Below are 22,619 nucleotides of genomic sequence, written 5' to 3' on the forward strand. Positions count from 1 at the left end.
CATTGAGAGCTTGTGGGCTGGAATCAGACTGCCTGAGTGTGAATCCTGCCTCTGTGCTTACTAACTGGGTGATTTCAGGCAAGTGGGTCAGTGTTCCTTTCAGTATCTACTTCCCCATCAGTAAAATGGGGATAGTAATAAAACATACCTCCCTGGGTTGTTGGGATGAGGATTAAATGAGAATATATATTTGTTACGTCCTGCTTAGAATGGAAGTTGGTACACAGTAACACAATAAATATTAGCTTCTGTTACTACAGTGGAGATCTAGTCAAACTAAGTTAATATCAGAGCAAAAAGAATTAAACAATATTAAACAGATTTTTTTCAAGTTGTGTTAACTTCATAAATTACTATTTATGTATTCATCCATTTAATAGTTATGGATACTCAAATAATTTCATACACTATGAGATTCACTTGGTAGTCCCACATCCCATAAATGTAAATGAATTCATGGATAAATATGGAAATGCACAAATCAATCTGTATCTTTGCACTTATCCGATTTTGTCCATTTCCCAGCCCTCTCCTTACTTTCAGTTTAAAACCTTTAAAAATCAATTGTTATAAATTTCATCACTTAAAAAGTCTGCCTGCCCCTCCATCTCATCTCTCCCTGCTCCTCCATGTGCCTTCTGTCTGCACACTCACCGTCTCTTTTCCTCACACCTGCCAACCTTCTTCCCTCCTTAGATTTCCCTTGTGCTGTTTCATCTGCCTGCAATTCTCACCCCAACCCTTGTCCTGGCTCCTGTCTGCTTGGCCTCAGAGAAGCCTCCCTGACCGCAAGACTAGGTTAGACCCCTTCACTGAACTTACCATAATCGTAATTAACTGATCATTGTTCAGTGTATTCAGTAAAATCAATGAGGACAAGGACCCTTCTTTTTTGTTCACCACTGAGTCCCCAGTACCCTGCACATAGGTAGGCATTCAATCAATAGGTGTTGAATGAATGAATTTAATCTTCTCAACAACCTGTATTTCCTGCCATGGAAAAGTCAAAGCTTCGAGCTGTCAAGTGATGCACCCAAGTCACACAGTCATATGTGGTAGAGGAAGGTTCACACTCAAGTCTTTCTGACTCCTACCCAAGCCCCTTACTACCCCACATGGCTGCCACTTGATTTCTGCAAGTTACATGCCTATCTACACACATCGTTCTCTGTAGCTTCAACTACACTCTACTTTGCATCCTTGCTGTCGCAATGTTTTCTATCCTGGGCTCTGGGTTTTTTCTTTCATTCTTGAACTAATCCAAATCTTCCCTAACATATTTATAAAACTTGTTCACTGGTCTAGCTATAATATGCTACATTTCATCTTATTAAGACATCTTTTCTCTCCTACAACCCTGCAATTCCACTCCTAGATGTATACCCACCAGAAATGTGTACATGTGTTCATTAAACGCATGTACTGGAATTTTCATAGACCACTACTCGTAATAACCTGAAACTGGAAACTATCCAAATGCCCATCCAAGTAGAATAGACCAACTATTTTATATTCACACAATGGCATATTATATGACAATGAGAATGAACAATCTACAACTTTACGTGACAGTATGGGTGAATCTTACAAACATAATGTTGAGGGAAAAAAGTCAAGTACGTATTATATGATTCTATTTATAAAAAGTTCAAAAACTGGCAAACTAATTTATAGTATTACAAGTCAGGATAGTGGCTACTCTTGGAAGAGTAATGATTGGAGATCGGAGGAAATGGTGAAGGTTTTCATGACACCAATGACATTCTGTTTCTTGATCTGTGTGCTAGTTAGGTATTGGTGTTTTGCTTGTGGAAATGCATCAATATGTGCATTTATAATGTGTACACTGTTCTTTATGTATAATAGACTTCAATAACAGGTTTTATGAAACGACTTCATATCTGTTTGTTTCTGACTACTTCAATTTACAGAGACTATTTTGAAATCTAATGCTAGTGTCTGACGTGCTGGCCACTATTTGCCCAGATGGGAGCTTCCTGTGCATGTAAAGAGCCCACTTTGAATTGTTTAAAGTCTCACGTGGAAAAAAAAAAAAAGCCCCCAGTGGTGTCAATCAAAAATGTCTCCAGACATTCCCAAATGTCCCCTGGGAAACAAGTTGACCCCAGTTGAGAACCACCGGCTTAAAATGGCTTAGATGATTTCCTCACCTGCATCCCTCACCGGCTTCCTCTCTCATCTTCCTTTCTGCCCCTCACTTGTACAAATCCAGCCATCTGGCCTCCTTGCTGTCCTCTGAATACACCAGACACGCTCTCACTCACTTCTGCACCACCTGTTTCCTCTGCCTGTAATGGTCCCTTCCAGGTATCTGCGGGCTCACCCCCTCACCTCCTTCAAGGATATGCTCAAAGGTCACCTTTTCAGTGAGGCTTTCCCTGGCCTCTTTATTTAAAATTTGAATCCTCCATACTCCCTGTCTCTCCACCTGGGTTTATCTTTCTCCAGAGCACTTATTGCCTGATAACCTGGCATAAAATTTATTTATTTTGTTTGATGCCTGTCTCCCTTATGAAAATATAAGATCCAAAGGGGCAAGAATTTTGTTTTCTTCACTGCTCTATCCCGTGCCTCGAACAGTGCCTGACACATAGTAGATGCTCAATTAAAACTTGTTGAATAAATGAGTGAATAAATAAATAAATGAATACAATCTAGAGCCCAGTTCAGTGTCTGACATTCAAATGACATCCAGAATGCTTTAGGATTTAATCACTGTGCTTCTCCTGTCTTACTGTTCTTCTTGTAACTTCCATCCCCCAAGATTAGGGTCTACCCCTTAACTCCAGATGGCACCATGACTTTGGTTGACTAGCACTCTTGATTGTGACTACTTCCTTCCTTCCCACCACCTCTGGTCATGCTTAGTCCACCTGCCAGGATATTCACCTGCTCATCCCTCACATCTGCCTTCCTAGTGCAGGCTACCTGTCTGGATCACCGCCTTCCTGTCCCTAGATTCTCTGGGTGTTGGGACCCTCTGTTGCCTCTCCTTCCCTGCCCTGAACCTGCACACTGTCCTCACCCCTCCTCTTCTCCCAGCAACACCCTCACCCACCACCTTCCCAGAGGTAGAGATGGGTCTGATCCCCAGTTCTGACATGACCTACTGATGTCCCCAACTCCACAACTTCCTTCTGTCAAAATCTTGGAAAACTCAAGAGATGACGTCTCTCGTTTCTCTGTTTATTTACCACAAAACCTGAAATTGTGGCAGGGCTTTCTTTCCATGAAAGGCTGCCTGAGTTTTCTTGCTTCCACTTAACTGTAATGCGAGCCTGCACTCAGAGCCGTAGAAACCTGACACCGTTCAGTAAGTGAACAACTGTAAATGCCAAGAGTCAAGATGCCTCAAGTGAAGGAGAACTTGGAGTCAAGGTTGGTCATTTTTGTTGCGTTAACGTGACAATAGACAGTTTCTTTGGCAGACATCACAATAATGTCAGCAGGGACTTCAACTTTACCTGACAGTATGGGTGAATCTTACAAACATAATGTTGAGGGAAAAATGTCAAGCACGTATTATATGATTCTATTTATAAAAAGTTCAAAAACTGGCAAACTAATTTATAGTATTACAAGTCAGGATAGTGGCTACTCTTGGAAGAGTAATGATTGAAGATTGGAGGAAATGGTGAAGGTTTTCATGACACCAATGACGTTCTGTTTCTTGATCTGGGTGCTAGTTAGGTATTGATGTTAGTAGTTAGTAGTTAGTTGCCTGTGATAAGCAAGAATCAAGTAACCAGACACATAATATTTCTACCTCAGGTTCGCTTGCATGCTGTTGGGCATTTGGGGCAAAAATCCAGATATACCCAAAGTAGAAACCTGTAAGAATTGGCAAAGCAACACTCTTAAAACTAAATTTTTACCTAGAAATAGATCTGTGGACACATTCCCTAAGTGGTCACACAAACAAAACCATTGATTGAACCATAATGCGTTTGCCTGTGATAAAATTGAAGATCATTTATCAAACTGTCCGTGGAATCCATGATTTGAACTGACACTGATGACATAAGCAGATATTCGAGGTTATAAGAATCATGAATAGCTCAAGGAATTCAAGGACACTAGTTGAAAAGATGATTATGATTTGGTTTCTGAACATCTGGCCATGAGATCCAGCCAACCCACTCTCCTCCCTCCTCTCTCTTCCCATGCTGACTTCTAACAGTTTTCCTACAAGCTACCAAAGGAAGGAGCTGACAGACATAAGCCCTCTATGCCCTTGAACTTTTCAATGCTTGAGTGCTATGTGGGAGGACAGCCATTTATCACCCTCACAATGGCCAGGAGGCTGCAGGGGCAGGACAAGAGTCTGGTTTCCTGGCTGGTTCTCTGTTTTCTACAATGATCTGAAAATGATAAATACACTTGTTACTGTATCAGCCCTGCAGAGGAGGAAATGTGACGTGAGAAAGGGCAGAAACGGCTCAGTCTCTGTGATCACACAAGTTATGTACGGATTATACGCATTGGAGCGACTTCTCTGCAGTCAGATGTGGAAATCTTGAGTGCTAAGGTTGTCAACATCTAGATAGAGTTTAATAGTCTTCCTAAATAAACCTCATTTTATTAATTGTGCTCCCTTTACGTTTTGAGCATTAACAAATAAAAGTGTTATGTTTTGATTTTTTAAAAAAAGGAAGCGATATTTTTTTTTAAAATCTCATGTTTGGAATTTCCCAAGTCTCTGGTAAAATGCCCAAATATCTAGATCTTGGCAGAGTTCCAAATTGCCTCAGAACTGTCTCCACAGTGCTTCAGTGAATGGTGGCATAATGCAAAACATGTTGATCCTGTGTTGAGTCATTAATTAGTGACATTTATTGAACACTCGTTGTATACAAGGCATCATACTAACACAGTATACAAACAAAAATACGAGAAAGGGAGCCTAATTATACCAGGGGGACAAGCAGAGGAAGCTTTCTTTAGGTAAAAGGAAAAGGGTAATGGAGAAACAACTTTACTTACAAACTTCCTTACCTTAACGTTGTTCCCTGATAATGAATAAGCGAAAATACAAGCTATAAATAGAAAGACACAGCAAAATCCAAAACCTGTTTTTGTCAAGAGACTTGATGTAGTGCATCTTGGTTAATACTCATAAGTGAGTCAGTAAAGGTCATAATAAAGACTGAACTGCTTCTCTCTGTGATATTTTGAGAACTCTGTAGCAAACAGCTCTGATTTTAGCCTTTGGTAATTGACTTAAAGGGACAAGAGGTTGCCAGCATTTTTTCCCCTGAAACTTTATGCATCTATAGAAAATCTGGCCTCCATCAAACTAAATAATTGTGAATTTCAAGCAAAATTAATTAGGTATGTAGGCTCAACATATCTAGTGGAAAACATTCATTAACACGCAACCTTGAAGTAGAAAACACGGGTTCCTATGACTGCACTTAGACCTAACTGCAGTCTGTAACATTGGGTTCCTTTCTGATATTTTCCCAAGAAGGAATCGGCACAGTTTGCTTAATTCAAACACTTTGGAATAAAATTGCTTGCCTTATTCATTTTAGAAAAAAACAATCCCCTTTGAGGGAAAGGAAAATCCAGTGTGTGAGTTCCCTTCCCCGTCAGATTGCTGACCCAGTGTAGGAGAAGTATCATCAAGTCTATAGTAGACAAATTGAATTTTCCCTGCCCGGTTTTCATTATCCCCTTCCTGCTGGGAATGAATAGCAGGAACTTTTTTCTTTTGGGGAACATTTGTGATTCAATAGCTGTAACCCATTCCTGTCTCCAGAGATGAACACATGGCCCAGTAGGGCATTTCTGGCCACAATGACTGGGTCAAAGATTGGCCTTGACCCAAGCCAGACCAATAAGACCCAGTTTGGGGATTACTAAATTGGTGGCCACCATCTTGCTCCTCATGGGAGAATCTGCCTGAGAGTGAAGCTAACACAGAGGAAAGCAGAGCTGAAAAAAACAAACAAAAAAAAAACCCCAGGTACTTGAAGCTATCTTTTGAGCATCTAGAGCCAACTATAAATGAAACCCTGATTCTGGCTGACTGACATTCTTTACTCTGTCTACCTCCCTATTCCTTACCTGCTGGTCATTCCCTGCCCGACTTCCAGGACTTCTACCTGATCACATCCTGCCAAACTTCTCTGGTGCAAATCACCTGCCTAGACTCCCCCCCTGCCCCTGTCCCCAGACCCTCCAGGTAGTGCCCTGCCTGGTGGGTCTTCCTCCCATGAGGACCTACACACTACCCTCATTTTGCCCTCTTACCTGCAACATCTCCCACTCCCAACACCTTCCCAAAGGCAGGTTTGGTCTCCAGTTCCAACATGTCCACCATGCTCAACCAGCAACTAAACTTCATTCCCTCAAAACCATGAACATTTTAGTTCTGTAACCAATAAATTTGGTTTGCTTCAGGCGGTTTGAACTCGGTTTCTGTCACTTGCAACTTGAAAGTCCTTGATCTTCATAGGTAACAGAACTTGATTTTTTCAAGCAGATTGATTTCTTTGGAAGAGTCAAGGGTTACCTAGAGTCAGACTTTTTGAATATTATAGGCATTCAAGCACAGAGTAGCATTTTGTGCACAAAATATTTTGCAGTAAAATATAATGAAATATAATGCATATAAACTAAAATGTGATGATACTAATTATACATGCATCTAGTAATTCAAAAGAGGAGTCTCTATGGTGCCTCTTTAAATTGAAATGGCATTTCTTTAAATACATGTTATCATACAACTGGTAATTAAATGAGTGGCTTTAGAGCAACACACTCAACTGTGGCTGACAGACCACCTGCACTGGTAATATCTTGGGAGACTGGTTTAAAATTCAGATTCCCTGGACACATTCCAGGGCCATTGAATCACAATCTCTGGGAATTAGGTCTCAGAATGTTCATTTTGGATGAAATTCCAGGTAATTTTCTAGGCATACAAGAGTTTGAGCACCATTTGCTTTAAGTCTTATTGCATATATATATAATATTTAATAAACCTTCAAGTGTTACTGTCTGAACCTAAAGAATAATTCAAAGACCATCTCATCATTGATAAGACTGAAACTGAATGGGCACACCTATAAAATCAGTAAGGTTCAGGTAATTTATAAATGCTTAGAGGCCGGATGTAGTCAGCTCAGGCTAACTTCACTGTGGTAACAAATAACCTAAAATATTAATGGCTTACAACTTCAAGGGTTTATTTCTTATGCATTTCCATTTCCAACACAGGACACTCCAGAACTCAGGGCTATTGGAACAATCTTTCTCTAGGACATAGTTGAGTTGGCCTTGTAATGGAGGGTAAAGAGAAGAGGGAGACTGCAGGCTGGCTCTTAAAGTCTCTGCTTGGAAGCGACACACGTTACTTGCAGCCATGTTCCATTGACCAAAGCAGGTCACATCACCATTCCTGTGTTCAGTGGAGTAGGGAAGGATAATCCTATAGAAAAGGATACTAAAGGGAGGAACAGCAAACATTTTGAACAGAAATATAATCTACCGCATGGGACATTTGATAAATAATTTCATGTGTTCTTGAAAAAAATAATGGGGGAATCTACGGTCAGGTAAGTCTGGGGACTGCTGCCTGCCTACTCTAGCCCTCCCTGGAGCTGCACAATGTAAAGCAGCATATTAAAGGCTCTCAGAAGTCCTGCAATGGAAAAAAAGTTAAGATTATTTAACCCCATGTTTCCAAGCTTTGTTTCCATGGATGCCTTTTTGAACACCATCTCAACACACCTCAACAATCTGAAGTTCACTGGACAAAGACGTCATTTGTGTGGTAGACAAAATAACATTTTCTTCTTCCTCTATGACAAAGCATGCATGTGGGATGTTCCTAGCCAAATATTGTGTAATAACTTCTGTGTAGCTTCAAGCTATTCATGCGTTTAAAAAATTCTGGTATTTTACTAAGTCATCAAAAAACCTTAGTATTTTACTAAGTCTATGCAAATATCCTTCATGTTATTCCAACTAGTTACAGGCTGTTGAAATTTAGTAGCGTTACTGGAGAGCACTTAAGGAGTGAATCTAATAAGCCGGTTCTTCCAGGTATGATGAGTGTTCCAGAAAAGATTTTACTTCTAAATCTTTCTCATTACCTTGTTTGGAATTAGGCAATTCCTGTAAATTGAAGCAATGCACTTTTTTTCCATTTGTGGGAACCTGTCATTTTAAAAGATCATAAGCAGTTCTGCAGTTATAAATAAGCATAAAAGTACTCAATTCTATGAGTGTCATGATGGGGGAGATCATTTCCTCCTTTTTCTCTACCTCCACCCAATGCATCCTTGCACCTCCGCTGGGATGCTGGTGATGTACAAGGTTTTTGTTGCTGTGTAAGTGGAGGTTCTTGTTTCTCAAAGTCATTGTGTGGCTGGAGCATGCCACAAGCAGAGGCGGTTGTGGTCATCTCCCAATTTTTCCAGCGTTAACACTTTTATGGTGTTCACTGGTGGTGAACACCTTTATGAAAACCCATCCTCTGTTCTCTGATGCTTTTCTCTCCTTTATCACTGCCTCTCAGTCTTCCCCTGGCTCTTCCTCCTGATCTACTCCTTAAATTACTGGATTCTTCTGATTCTTCCCTTGGCCGTCTTTCAACTCACTCTACACCTGCCAAGATGAATGAGTCCACTCTCTTGGCCTTCTGCCCCACCTGGATCTGTCTCCGCCTTGCTCCTCAGCTTTGGTACCATATTCTAAGTGCTGACAAATCATCTCCACCAGTTGCTGCATAGCGGCCTCACAATGAATGTATCCCAAACAAAACTCTTCATTTTCCTCCCAAACTTGTTCTTATATTCCCTGTTTCCATTCATTGTTTTACTACCTATTTAGTCTCCTGAGTAAAAAATGGGACGTTATCTCTGACCTCTCCATTTCTTCTACCCCAAAGCTCCAACTCATGCCCACATTCTGTGCAATCTCAGAAGTATGAGACTTGAGACTTCCTCTCTGTCTCCATGTACTGCCTTGGTTCAGATGCTGGCCCCCATCTGCCTGGATTCTGAGTGTGTGGTGTCACGGTGAAGAGTATGGATTCTGGCACCCAGACAGCTTGGGATGGAACTCTGACTCAACTGCTTCTTGTAGACTGACCAGGCCAAGTTATTTAACCTCTCTGTGCCTCTATTTCCTCTTCTACAGGGAAGGATCATTGCAGTACCTACCAAGTGGGGTTGTTGTGAAGATTGCTTTGGCAAATATATACAAAATGCCTGGCACAGAGTAAATGCGCAATAAATGTTAGTTACTAGTATCATAACAACTTTTTAGCTAATTTCACTGGTAATAGTATTTTTCCACTCTCATTAGACTCATCTTCCTAAGAAACAAATCTCATCATGTCACTCCTTAACTTCTACTGGCTTTCCACCATTTAAAGAATAACATTCAACTTTCTTAGCAGGACCTGTAAGACCCTTCAAAAATCTCTTCCTAACTACCATTTTGGGTTTATTTCTGGCCACCTAGGCTTTAAACACTGAGTTTACACTAAACTTCTCAGCATTCCTCAAACACTCCATACCCAGGGATAATTCTGCACCTTTGCATGTTCTACTTCTGTGTTAGTCAGCTTTCCTAAGTTATGATGCTATAACGACCATCCCCAGGTCTCAGTGGTTTTCAATGGCACAGGTTTATTTCTTACTTACATTACGTGTTGCCTGCAGGGTGGCTTCAACTCTACTCCAGGAGTCTTCTTTACTCTGAGATCCACACTAAATGGGGAGTCCTTTTCTGGAAATGGTTTTCTCGTGTGGCAAAGGGAAAAGAGTGACTTTGGAATGTCATGATGGATTTTAAAGGTTTGCTCAGAAGTGGCACAAAACACTTCTACTCAAATTTTATTGGCCAAAGTAAGTCACCTGGCCAAGTGTGACCTTAATGGGGGCGGGGAAGTATAAACCTCTCCTGTCCCTATATATCTTTCCCTATACTAGGGACATGAAACAGATAATTAGAAACAATAATATAGTCTCCCGTCGTTCCCTATATTTGAAATGCCATCACATGTCCCTGCACCAGGCAGTTAGTTCACTTCCCAGCATCCTCTCAGGACTCCAGTCCCACTTTTAATAAAGTGCTTGTCAGACTATACTAAGAGTATCTGTTTACATCCCCCTTTCTCTCGTGGGCAAAGGCTACAACTTCTTGATTTCTCTATCCCTGGATCTAAGCCTCCTAGGATTCAGAACATGTCAACAGAATGAATGAATGAGGCAATTTGTTGCTTGGCCATTTATAGGCAAGGTTGGTTAAGCTTTTCTGCTAATATGCAGTGGTAAATGGCCAAGTAACTAAGTAACTCCTTCATGCAGGCAGAAACGAGACTTGACCAGTGAGAAGCCAGTGTGTTTTTTTTTCCTCCATGCCCACCAAATATTATGTAATTTTCTTATTTTGCTCTTAGTCCATTGCTATGTACCAAGACAAAATGCCTTGGAAAGATACTATTTCTGCATATAGTCTTAGAAATTTATATACATGTAATATTCAAATGAAAACAGATTATGCCTATATAGTATTTGTCAAAACTTGTTTCAAATCCAGTTATCTATTGAAAAGACTATACCAGTAAAAAACCATCTTGATGAACCATCAATAAGTATCATCTTTGGTAACCTTCTGGGAAGATACTAAATCAAATTGCTAAGATATTCAGTTTTACCTCCTAAGTATTGCAAACTCATCCCCTCATCCTCATCTCTCTCCTCCAGCGCTGTCTTAGTTTGGGTTCTCCTTACCTGCACTTTTACTACAGAGTCCTACTTGGTTTCCCTCTGCCCAGAATACTCTCCTGCAATCAAGAATGCCTTGATTGATGAAAGATGCCTTTGCATCAGGCATCACCTTCCTTCTGAACTCTCTCCAATGCCCTCTCTTTAGCATCCACCAACGGGGTTAAATCCTGTCCCTGTATATCTTTTTATCATTGTGTTTTATCACATTGCATTGTAATTATTCGTTTATGCATCTGTTTCCTCTTAATGGAGTGAGTCTTTTGACAGCAGGTATTGTGGTGTCCAGTTCTTAATCAGAGCAGAGTGCCTTTGCACATACATAAGGTGCTCAATTAATGTTTGTTACATTGAGTTGCTGTTGAACTGAATGCAAAAATTATGGCTTACACATTTTGTGCTAAGTAATACAGTACAATTGAAAACATTGTTTTGATCTGGTGTTTTAATGTGTGATAATATTTTCATGATTCATGAAGAATGTAGTGTTTCTTATGTTTTGATTTAATTAATATGAATTTTAACTTTTATATATAAGCTCTGTGGAAAACTTTTTGGAAATGAACCAGTTCTCATGAGAATTTATTAGTATCCTAAGAAAAAAGTCTTTAAAAAATATTCTTCATAGGACATTATATGGCTAAAGAAAATTTAGAAGATACAATGTCTCTTTATTATCCTTGCCACCAAAAACAAAAATGAAAGTTTTACTGAGACATAAAAACTACAGAAAGAGAATTTAAGCTATGTGTGTCTCAGAAAAACAGTACAACATGCTAATTTGACCAGATCTTCCAAAAGAAAGGAAGCCAAGTGCAAATTACATTTACCTAATTTAGCTCAAGAATGAAATTTTCAGTTTTGGTAACTCTAACACATGTTATGTAAGAGATCATGAGTATAAGAGGGAGAGAAAAAGGGCAAAAGAGGTTGTAATTAAAGCAAATCTTCCCAGAACCCTGGATTGCACCAGGAACGTGGCCAGAATAAGCAAGGCTACTGACTTTTGCCAGGGTCATGTTTAGAGGTTACTTTATCATAGCCCTTGCTTGAAAAACATAATTTGAGCAAAGAAGAGCTCCCAATGTTCAGTGATCTCCATGTGCTTCCCATTAGGGTCGGAAGAAGAAATGCTGTGGTATCCTCCGCAAATGGAATGGAATGGGAATTTTCAGATCTCTTTCCGACTTGGCAAGAGATGCCACGCTGGACATCAGGAAGATCCAGCTATTTCTAGAGTACAGGGACACACAGTCACACAGAGTCACCTAGGAACCATCGTGAATGGTTACTTAGTCACTCGTCTTCTGTGTAGGAAAGCATCTAGCTCAGCTCAGAATGGCTATCTACCTTAATCTAAATAACATCATCATTTTTATTTAAATTTATTTATTTTTATTTTATTTATTTTTGGCTGCGCTGGGTCTTTGTTGCCGCATATGGGTTTTCTCTAGTTGTGGCGAGCGAGGGCTACTCTTCGTTGCGGTACGCGGGCTTCTCGTTGTGGTGGCTCCTCTTTGTTGCGGAGCATGGGCTCTAGGCGTGGGGGCTTCAGTAGTTGTGGCTTGTGGGCTCTAGAGCGAAGGCTCAGTAGTTGTGGTGCCCGGGCTTAGGTGCTCTGCGGCATGTGGGATCTTCCCGGATCAGGGCCATGTCCCCTACATTGGCAGGATTCTTAACCACTGTGCCCTCGGGGAAGCCCAACATCATGATTTTGAAAGTCTAAAATATTAGACAAGCAAAATATTATTAGTGAGTTCCTTTGCTAGCTGAGCTCAGATTTGGAAGCTCCCTGAAATGGCCTGTCAAATCTTCACTTATTCACCCAGCCCTACTAAGAGAGCATGACAGATCACATAGGAGTGTCAGCGCCCTTCCCCACCTCCCATCGGCAACCAGGGTAGTGTGAAGACCAAGCCAAGTGTAGCATCAATGTCAGTTGCTTATCCAATATCCACGTCCCTCTTTTTCCTCACTAAACACTTGTCCAGATAAATATTCTCTTTCCCAGCCCATAAAACACAAGTAGATATTTGCCTGGGAGTTCTGATAAAGCCTCTGATTTCCTGTTAAAAGGAGACAGAGATAACACTCTCTTCCTGCTTTCAAAGCACATGTGATGTCTGAACTATGGCAAACATCTTGGAACATCTTGAAACATGAGGCTATAAGGATAGCAGAGCAGAAAGATACAATGACCTGGGTCCCTCATGGCACTGTGAGCTGCAAACAATGCCAACAGTCACCTAACTCTGGATTTTTGTAATGTGTGAAAAAGAATCCTCTATTTGCTGAAGTTACTATTGTTTGGGTTTTCTATTACTTGCAGCCAAATATATCCCTAACTTATATACCAAGTCTATTAACAGAAGCTCAATTAGGGATGCTCAGAGAAAAGCCAGTCTCAGGCTACTAGTAGTAGAGAGATAATAGTTTAGAAGAGGTAGCAGATAGATTTTTCTCCCCCTTTCCAAATGTTCCTTCATTTCCCCTGCAACATCCTCAAGAAATTTTGGACCAGTCATAGAAGATGGAATTAAAAGTTCCCATTTTAAAACATCAGTCCTGATACATGACATACCAACATTATGACTTCATTTTTTTGAATCATGAAGTTTCTTCCAATACTAAGAATCATCAGCATCTATCCTACCCATGTTAGACTTCAGCAAAGTTTGTAACTTAAGAGGCCTGGTCAGTTGAAAATAAAAGAAGTCTCACACTTATTTATAATTTTTAATAAAAGAAGATACAACTTTATTACATCAAATTTTATATAATCTGGTCTCCATTATGAAAATCCTATCTTTAAATTCCAGCTGGAGGTACAGTATTCACCTTTTATTACTCAAGTTTAAGACTCAGGTATAAGACTTTCATGTGGATTCCATAATTATCTTTTGCAAATTGTATTTTTATATGATATTGACTATAGTCATTTTCCGTGTGCTAACATGTAGGTTTCTATAGGCATAGATCATATTTCTGTTTAAAAAAAAAAACTCTCCAAACTGGTAACATCTGGTTGATGGACTGGGTTATGGATGTTTGCACCTGGAGCATAGCCAGACCCGAGGTGCATGCAAACATACAATTACACTCGATCCATCACATCAAAGCCATTTTCTGTCCTGGCTCCAATTTTGGTCTGGCACATTGTTTCATCTTGTTCTGCTCTAAAACTCTCCAATTGTACTTAGAAGAATGGGTACAAATGGGCAGCTTGCTTACCTTCCTTTAACTCTCCCATTTGGAGAAGTGCCCACCAAAGAATTTAGAAATGAAACAAATTCATCACTTAAACATTTCTATTAATGATAATAGCCACCAATGGCTGAGATATTTACCAGGTGCCAAGAGTGCTTCTGAACTTGATACAGACATCATCTCCTTTAGCCCTCACAAGTCTGGGAGGGGACCTCAGTCTCCTGATACTCAGTCCTTCACGCATCCAGTCAGTGTGTGTTACGAGCAGCCACTGGGCTGGACTCTGGGACTGCAGTAGAGAACAAGGTAAACCCAATGCTCCCTGCTCTACGCTGGATCCACCCTCTACATGTACACGGATATCTCATGGAGTCTAATGCGGGGGGAAGAGACATCACAGTGCAGCAAGACTGAAGAAAGAGGGAAACAAAGAGCACAGGAGGAGCCCTAACCTAGGGTGGGGCGGGAGGCAAAATCTCACTCAGAAAATGATGTTTAAGCCTAGACATTCAGGGTTATTCACTAAATGGGGGAGGAGGTACTGGTGCTGGGGATGACATCATTCCAGGCAGATGAGACAAGATGTTATTGGATCACACAGGGGCAAGACAGGGCCAGACAGCACTTCCGAGGGTACTGAAAAAGAGCACTATTGCTGGAGCTAAGAGAACCAGGGATAGAAGGGTGAGAGGGACCAGATCTCATGGGCCGTGCTTGGGACTTTATCCTAAAGGCAAGGTGAAGCTATCCAGCGTGGTAGCTGTCACTGTTTTGTGTGACTGGGAATGTGAGGGGGGTGGGGAGGGGGAGGGGGATGGAGAGGGAGAAGAATGATCAGATTTAAATGCAGATTCAGAGAAATTAGCACCTTTGTCCAAAGTTACTCCAAAGCTAGAATCTGATCCCAACGTGCTTGATTCCCATCCTTTGCTCTTAACCCATCATTCTCTACCATCTTTTAACTTTACCAGCTTCATGCTAGTCAGGGTACCTTATTTCTATCGAATCCACCAGAAGACCATTCAAAAACACATGCATCTAGTGCTTACTATGTATATAAGGTGTAGGGATTCAAAGGCCCTGCCTTCTGTTCCTTCTCCGTGGTGACAGTGGAATTTGGAATCTGTATTCTGACCCCATCCATTTATCCATGTCCCAAGGCTCATTTTTTTTTTATTTTATTTTTTTAAATTAATTAATTAATTATTGGCTGTGTTGGGTCTTCACTGCTGTGCGTGGGCTTTCTGTAGTTGTGGCGAGCAGGGGCTATTCTTCGTTGCAGTGCATGGGCTTCTCATTGCGGTGGCTTTTGTTGTGGAGCACGGGCTCCAGGAACGTGGGCTGCAGTAGTTGTGGCATGTGGGCTCAGTAGTTGTGGCGCACAGGCTTAGTTGCTCCGTGACATGTGGGATCTTCCCAGACCAGGGCTCGAATCCGTGTCCCCTGCATTGGCAGGCGGATTCTTAACCACTGTGCCACCAGGGAGGTCCCTCATTTTATTTTTTAAAAATTTATGTACACTAACATTCGCCAATTTTTTTTATTTTTTAATTTTGGCTGCGCCGTGTCTTCGCATGCCGCAACTAAGAAGTCCTCATGCTGCAACCAAGGCCCATTATATTTTTGACCGATAGCAACATTATGTCAGAGTGAAAGTTAACTGCAGCTGGGGGCGGTGAAGGACACCATTCTCCTGCTAGCAAAATCCCCACCGTCCGATTTAATTCTGAAAACAACCTTGGGAAGTGGATAACCTGCTGCAGATGAGTAGAGTGGGGTTCAGAAGGTTAAGTCACTAGCCCAAGGTCACACAGGTAGAAAGTTCCAGAACTGGGAAACCAGCATCTGTCCTCTCAGAACCAAACTCTCAGGGCTACACAGTCAAGCAGGTTCTCTCTGATTAGTTCACTCCTGACAAGGGAGGTAGGGAGACAATGGGAAGAGGAAGGGGCTTAAGGGAAATTATTTTAACACAAAGAATATTGTATAAAGCGTGGTATGAGACTGTCCAATTATTCTCCATGGCTTTAAATATTTTTAACCAACCTTATTGTTATAAAGCCCCATAAAAGTCATTACTACATAGAAAGGAAATGGATTTTCAATTCTAACTAAATCCCAAAGCACATTTTTACTTTCCAATTTTTTTTCTTTAGGTTAAAAGTTGTATCTAGTTAGGGTTGTTAGAGGATATATGATTTTGCTCAGACAAATAAGTAAGGAATAAAATATTTACAAAATTCAGAGGTAATATTTGCTTAGGTCTTTGAGTTCCTTTTTAAAAAGGCCTTAGATCCCTGTGGATTAAGCAAGCACCTCTCAGATCTTGTCTTTTCAATGCTCAGGAAAGGAATGGCTTCTATAGGATAAAAGGTATATTAAGACCTGAACTTGGGAATTTGCCTGAATGTTTTTCTTTAGAACGAGGTTTGCTTTGGCAAGTTTTATAAAATGCTCTGAGCTTTTCACTTTAGTTTTCAGATCATCTACCCCATCATCTATCTCAACCATTTATTATAGGTTAGCAATGTTTTTATATACTCTACCTATCAGAATTAAATGGATCAGATTATGCGTATATTTCTTAATATTAATTGTGCTTTTACATTGAGGAGATCTATGATACTGTTGTCATTTTTTACAATTATGTTCTTTGGAATACTGCCTTCTTTAAGTGTATGCTAACCCCTCTCCCATGTTTTTTTTTACAAGTAACTGTTGATCTTGCTAGACCATGTTTAAACAAGAAATAGTAACGCATAGTGTCATACTTCAAAGAACTATGAATATTAAAGTGAATGCTCCTTAATTGTAAAAAAATAAAAAGAATAAAATGGATCAAAGTGATTTTGCTTATTAAAAACAATTAGATTTTTAACAACAATCAATTCTCAAATAAATGAAATTGAATCTCAAATTATATGGGAAAAAACCTGTTCCTGAAATGCTATAAAATTCAAATCTAGAGTCATTAAATTCAGAAAATTAGGGGAGAGGCTAAGGATAAGAGTTGATTACCTTATTCGGTTAAAGAAGAGTATATAGAAAATACTGGAATGGAATTATAGCATTATTCAAATTTTACTTACAAATTAGAGAAAAGGTCAGAGGGCAAAAAAGAAAAGAAAGTGTGTGTGTGCCCTTCTCCACCTCTCCTTTGTCCTCAGATAGGAAGTAGCCCCACCATTTAAAAATGGAGTCCCTAGGGAAAGGAAAAAAACCCCTCGCTAAATCTCCCAGATCAATTTGGACACTCAGAATGACTGGAGTTGGAAGGGTGGCAAAATTTGTTCTTTTCACAATTTAGAAACTCTCTTCTCTTAATTGGAACTAGGTCCTTTGCACGCTTATCTCATTTAATTTTCATAAGCCCAGAGGTAGATCACATATTGATTATTCCCGTCTAACTGATATTATTCTGAGACACAATCAATCAAGTAACTTACCAGAAGTGACTCAGTTAGTAAAGGCAAGATCTAGAATTAGTCTCAAGTCTTTTTTCTTATTTTTCCTTCCTGTCCTGAATATAGAAATATAGGCTTTTATCAGTTACTTTCTGGCAATAAATTATTTCCACAAGAGAATAGATTGCTGAAAAGCATCCTTTAACGGTGATGGGTAGAGACAGATCCTATAGGGGAGGTTGATTTGCAAGCTGGGGACTTTCTGGGACAACTGGCCAAATAGAGATGAGGGGAGGGTACCAGGAGGTGAGAGAGGGATCCTGTAACATACGGAGGTGGGAAAACATTTTGTCACTTTTCCCTGGACCCTAGAGACCCATGTACCATTGTGAACATCATTTTGGTGTTTCCTTTGACATGCTGTGTCCACACTTGTGCCTGGCATAGCATACAAAGGGAAAGCAGCTGTCCTAGTATAGTAGAATACGTAACTGAGGACCTCCATATAACTGCTATTTCAAAGGGCAAATAGTCTTTCAAAAATGATAGCAAATAATAAGAACTGTCATTTATGAAGTGCTTATTACACATCAACTATCATCAATTTTTAATGATTAAAAATCATTAACATTTAATGAGTTCTATGTACCAGACACTGTTCTAAGATCTTTGCATATATTATCCCACTCAACTCTCACAGTTATTCAATCAAGTAGATACCATCACTATCCTCCTTTATAGAAGAGGAAACGAAGGCATAGGCCGAAGAGCTACTTGTCCAAGAACACAGGAGCCAAGCCCGGGGATTTGACTCCAGTGACTCTAAATGATTTACATGTTTTATTCAAAAGATCTGTGTTGACTCCCTCCTACATGCCAGACTCGGAGCAAAAGGTGACAAAAACCCTGCCCTCCTGGAACTTACAGTCTAGCAGGGAGAGACAGCAGGCAAGTGATTATATAAAGAAATGCGTAATTGCAACGGTGCCGGGAACTCTGAAGGGTTTACAGTGCTATGCCCTAGTTTCCTTTAGTCATCACAACAACACTATTCCTATTCTTCACTGCAGAAGCAAGGTTTAGGGAGAGAAAGAAAAAAATATTTAAGCGCTTGGCTGAGGATAATCGACTCAGACCCTTCCAAGTTATGATTCAATTATTTCTTCCGGGGGCATGTCACATTTTAGTTGCCATTAGCAAATCATTTAGCTTGCAAGCCTAAGCGGTAATTTTACGTGCACATTAAGAGTTCCAGAACACGAGTTTTACTTTAGCACAACTTGCCCTGTTTTTATATGCAAAGATTTCCTACTGCTTACATAGCAGAGGCCAGGCATTTAACTGGCCACTCACATGGGCACACAGGCAAGAGACACTCAGCCAGGGAGTCCGTGCTTATACTTTAAATTTTCAACTGTTTTGTGGAGTGTAGACTTTGGATTAAAGACTGTTTATTTCTGTTCAAAGCATTGGAAATAAAAGGTTTGTGCAGATGTTTTAAGGACACCATATAGATCATTCACAAACTTTTGTGGTCAGTTGAGCCACTATAGTCAGGACCAATGACTCACTCTGAACTAGGTTTTGTTGGTTCTTAAAATATTGTTTCAGTCCTGTCCTCAGCAAAGTTAATGTGTTCATCGCAAACACTGCTAGCTGGGGAAGCGGTGGTGGGGGTGAGATTGTGTGAAATATTTCACGTGACCAAGTCTGTTTCCAATGTCCCAGTCATTCCCAGGCTACTTTTGACCCAAGGAGCATTCTAAGCTGGGAGACACCTCGAACTGGAGCCTCTGGTCCAAACCCTTCATTCCATGAAGGAGAAAGCTGAGTCCCTGATATGACCAATGTCATGGGCCTGCTGGTGGCACAGATGTGCTCAGAATGCCAGCCTCCTGACAGCCGCCATCCACATCTCCTTACTCATGCCGTGCTGAGTCCTGGACTGAGACTCCTAATTCTCTTCGTTTCCTTTGATGTTATCATTTCTCCTCTTCCCACTCTTTCAGCCCTGAAGTGTTGTGTCACAATCATCTAAAATGGCGTGTATTAACCCACTGACAATGGCTTGTAGAAACTGCCAACTAAAGCATGAGTTATGTAATTCTACTCTGTTTTCCAGGGGTATGGAGTTTTAAACAGAAAACACTTAACGGAGGGAGACATAAAAAGGCATAGACAAGGAACATGGGAGAGCCTCATAAATAGATTTTACAAGACATCTTAATGTTCTGTGTAAGAAAAGAATAGATTGGATGGTGATAAACGTGACAGATGTGGGAGCTGTGTATTTCAGCCATGAATGGGGTCAGGCAGAATTTAGTTGCTTTTCTAATTTGTCAGGGAAGATTCAAGAGGAAAGGGAGGATTTCAAGTATGAAGGCGGGGGAAAGTTTATGAATGCTATCAGGATGGGTGATCTGGCATAGGCAAAAACTTAAATCTGTGCTGTCCAAAATAGTAGCTATTAGCCACATGGGGCTAAGTTGAAATTATTAAAATTAAATAGAATTTAAAAATTCAGTTCCTCCATTGCACTAGCCACATTTCAAGTGCTCAGTAGCCACCTGACACTAGTGGCTATTGTATTGGGTGGCACGGATATAGAACATTTTCATCATTGCAGAAAGGTCTTTGGGACAGCATTGACATAAAAGATGTATCGTAGTAGGGGAGGAATGGATGAATGGAGAAAGGGGACCATAAAGTAATGTTTACCAAAAAATAAGGTTGTACTAGTTAAAGAGAAACAAGGGAGATGGGATACACTGAAGTCATCCAGAGAAGGAACCTAAATTAGGTTTGCTCTTAGACTCAAGGCATTGGCTAAATTTAAAAAAAAAATCGTGTGTCTCTGGGCAGAAAAAACCCTGTGGTTTTATCTGGTAGATATTCCTTTGTACAAAGAAAAGTATACCTTCCACCAAACTATAAAACAGTAAAACGATCAGTGGTTTCCAGGGCCTGGGGAGGGGAAGTAAGGGAGGGAGGTGTGGGGAAGTGAAACACAGGGAGTTTTTAGAGCAGTGAAACTCTTCTGTATGATACAAACGTGGTGAATACAAGGCATTATATATTTGTCAAAACCTGTAGAATGTAAAACACAAAGAGGGGACCCTAATGTAAACTATGGACTTTAGTTCATTATAATGGATTAATATTGGTTCATCCATTGTAACAAATGTACCCCAACTAATGAAAGGTGTTGGTAATAGAGGAAACGAGAGGTGGGGTGGGAGGGAGTGCGTGGGAGCATGTGGGAACTCTGTAATTTCTGTTCAGTTTTTCTGTAAACCTAAAATGCTCTAAGAAGTAAAACCTATGAATTAACTATTTCTCATAAAATAGTTTCAAGCACTCTAAAAGTCTTCATTTTCACATAAACACTGAGATGACAATAAAACACATTAATCTAGTGTCAGCTGATAACCTAATGTGATTGTGTCAAGATATATATATGTATATAGACTTGTGTAAAAAGAAAACAAAACAAAACAGTGTACCTTCTTCCAGCTGTCCACAGCACAGTGTCACGCACTCCTCTTGGTGAGCAGAACACAAGCTGGATTTCAGTCCACACTTGCCGCCTTCCTGAGGTGTCTTTGTGCAGTGCACGAACTGCACAACTGTACACAGTGGCTCTAGTGGACCCCATCCATTGCTATTGTGGGGCTCCAAACAGTGACTGGGGACAAAGAAGGACCCTCTCTCTAGGGTGCCAGTGACTGACTGGAGGAGGAGTCTGTTGAGAATTAGATCACAGTAAACTATATGAGAAATAAAGAGCCCAACACTCAGAAGCGCCAGAAAAGCTGAGTGGTAAGATGCCAAAAGGGACACAGAAAACAAAGCCAGGAAGACAGGAGCCAATACTGTACCTTGAAGCCTACATCTGAGATGCAGCAGCAGTAGCAGCAGCTCCCTCTCTGAGCTGGAATTCGGAGCTGATAGTGGTCTTGGCAAACTCAGTTTTGCACGGTGAAGGGCCGGGTATCTGGTGGGAGGGACAGCTTTGGGAGAGAGGGTTAGGATTTGAGGATGATCACCCCAGGAGGCCATATATGCTCCTATGGCATAGGCTGGGGGCTGGAGGGAAAGAGGAGAAGAAAAATGCATCCCAGCAATGCCTGGAATGCATCAGCTGTGCGAAACAAAACTCCTGGGAAAACCAAGCTGTGTCTTGGATTGTGGTTCAAGGAACTAGTAAGGGGATACAAAGCTTTTCCTTCTAAGCTATCTGTGCGAGCCCAACCCAGGTTAGGAGTTAGCAACGTGCTTCAGATGTCAGCGTGAAAGGAACTGATGGGGCCAGTCTGACCTTCTAGTATTTGAGTAATCCTGAAAAGAACCACCTGTCACAATAGGTAACCCTAGCAGCCAGCTTCACGGAATGACTGGGAAGGGAAGCTGAGTTGTGATACCGGCTCATTCTCAGCCACGAGGGGGGTCTCTTCGGAACAGGAGTGGAGCGCTGTGGAAAATGTCTACTGCCCCTGTGTGTCTAAGTCAGATCTTCCTCAAGCCTGGCTTTGGATCCTGCATCCTAATCACCCTGGGATACTTATTATCAAGGCAGACTTCCCAGGGCCCAACCCGGACCAAATGTATCTTTAGAGATGGAGTCTGGGAACCTGCATTTTCATCAGCTCCCACAGTGATTTTTAGGTTCTCGGAAGTTTGAAGGTTATGGATAGAGACTGGTTCTCCTCAAACTCTAGCGTGCATTAAAATCACCTGGAGGTGATTGTTAGCACAGATGCTGGCCACACTTCCAGAGCTGCCGATTCAGTATCTGGGGTGGAGCCAGAGAATCTACATTCCTAACAAGTTCCCAGGTGATGCTGTTGGATTTAGGGCCTGCACTTTGAGAACCACAGCAGCACGTAGAGAATCTCTCTTCACCTGGTAATTTCTTAAAAGCTACGGAAGTAGAAAATTCCACTTACCATTCATCCGCATAATTGAACTAGTTCCTACCACCTTGTTATTCAGGTGACTAATACCCATGACCTCTTTCTCACCTTGTTAGATAACTTGGAGCTTTAAATTGACAACATGAAAAGGGATCTCACCTGGCCAGCCCTAATCTTGTCTCTTGTCCTGCTTCCAAATGTTTATATTATTATCAGCCCTGTCCTTTTCTCCTGTTTGGTGGTGACCTGCAGAAAACCATTCAGCTTTGTGTTACTCTGGGCTTCAACAACTAAGATCAGCCCCTTTCTTTTTTTTTTTTTTTTTTTTA

This window comes from Eschrichtius robustus, chromosome 2, assembly GCF_028021215.1.
Source record: "Eschrichtius robustus isolate mEscRob2 chromosome 2, mEscRob2.pri, whole genome shotgun sequence".
In the NCBI taxonomy this organism is placed as follows: Eukaryota; Metazoa; Chordata; class Mammalia; order Artiodactyla; family Eschrichtiidae; genus Eschrichtius; species Eschrichtius robustus.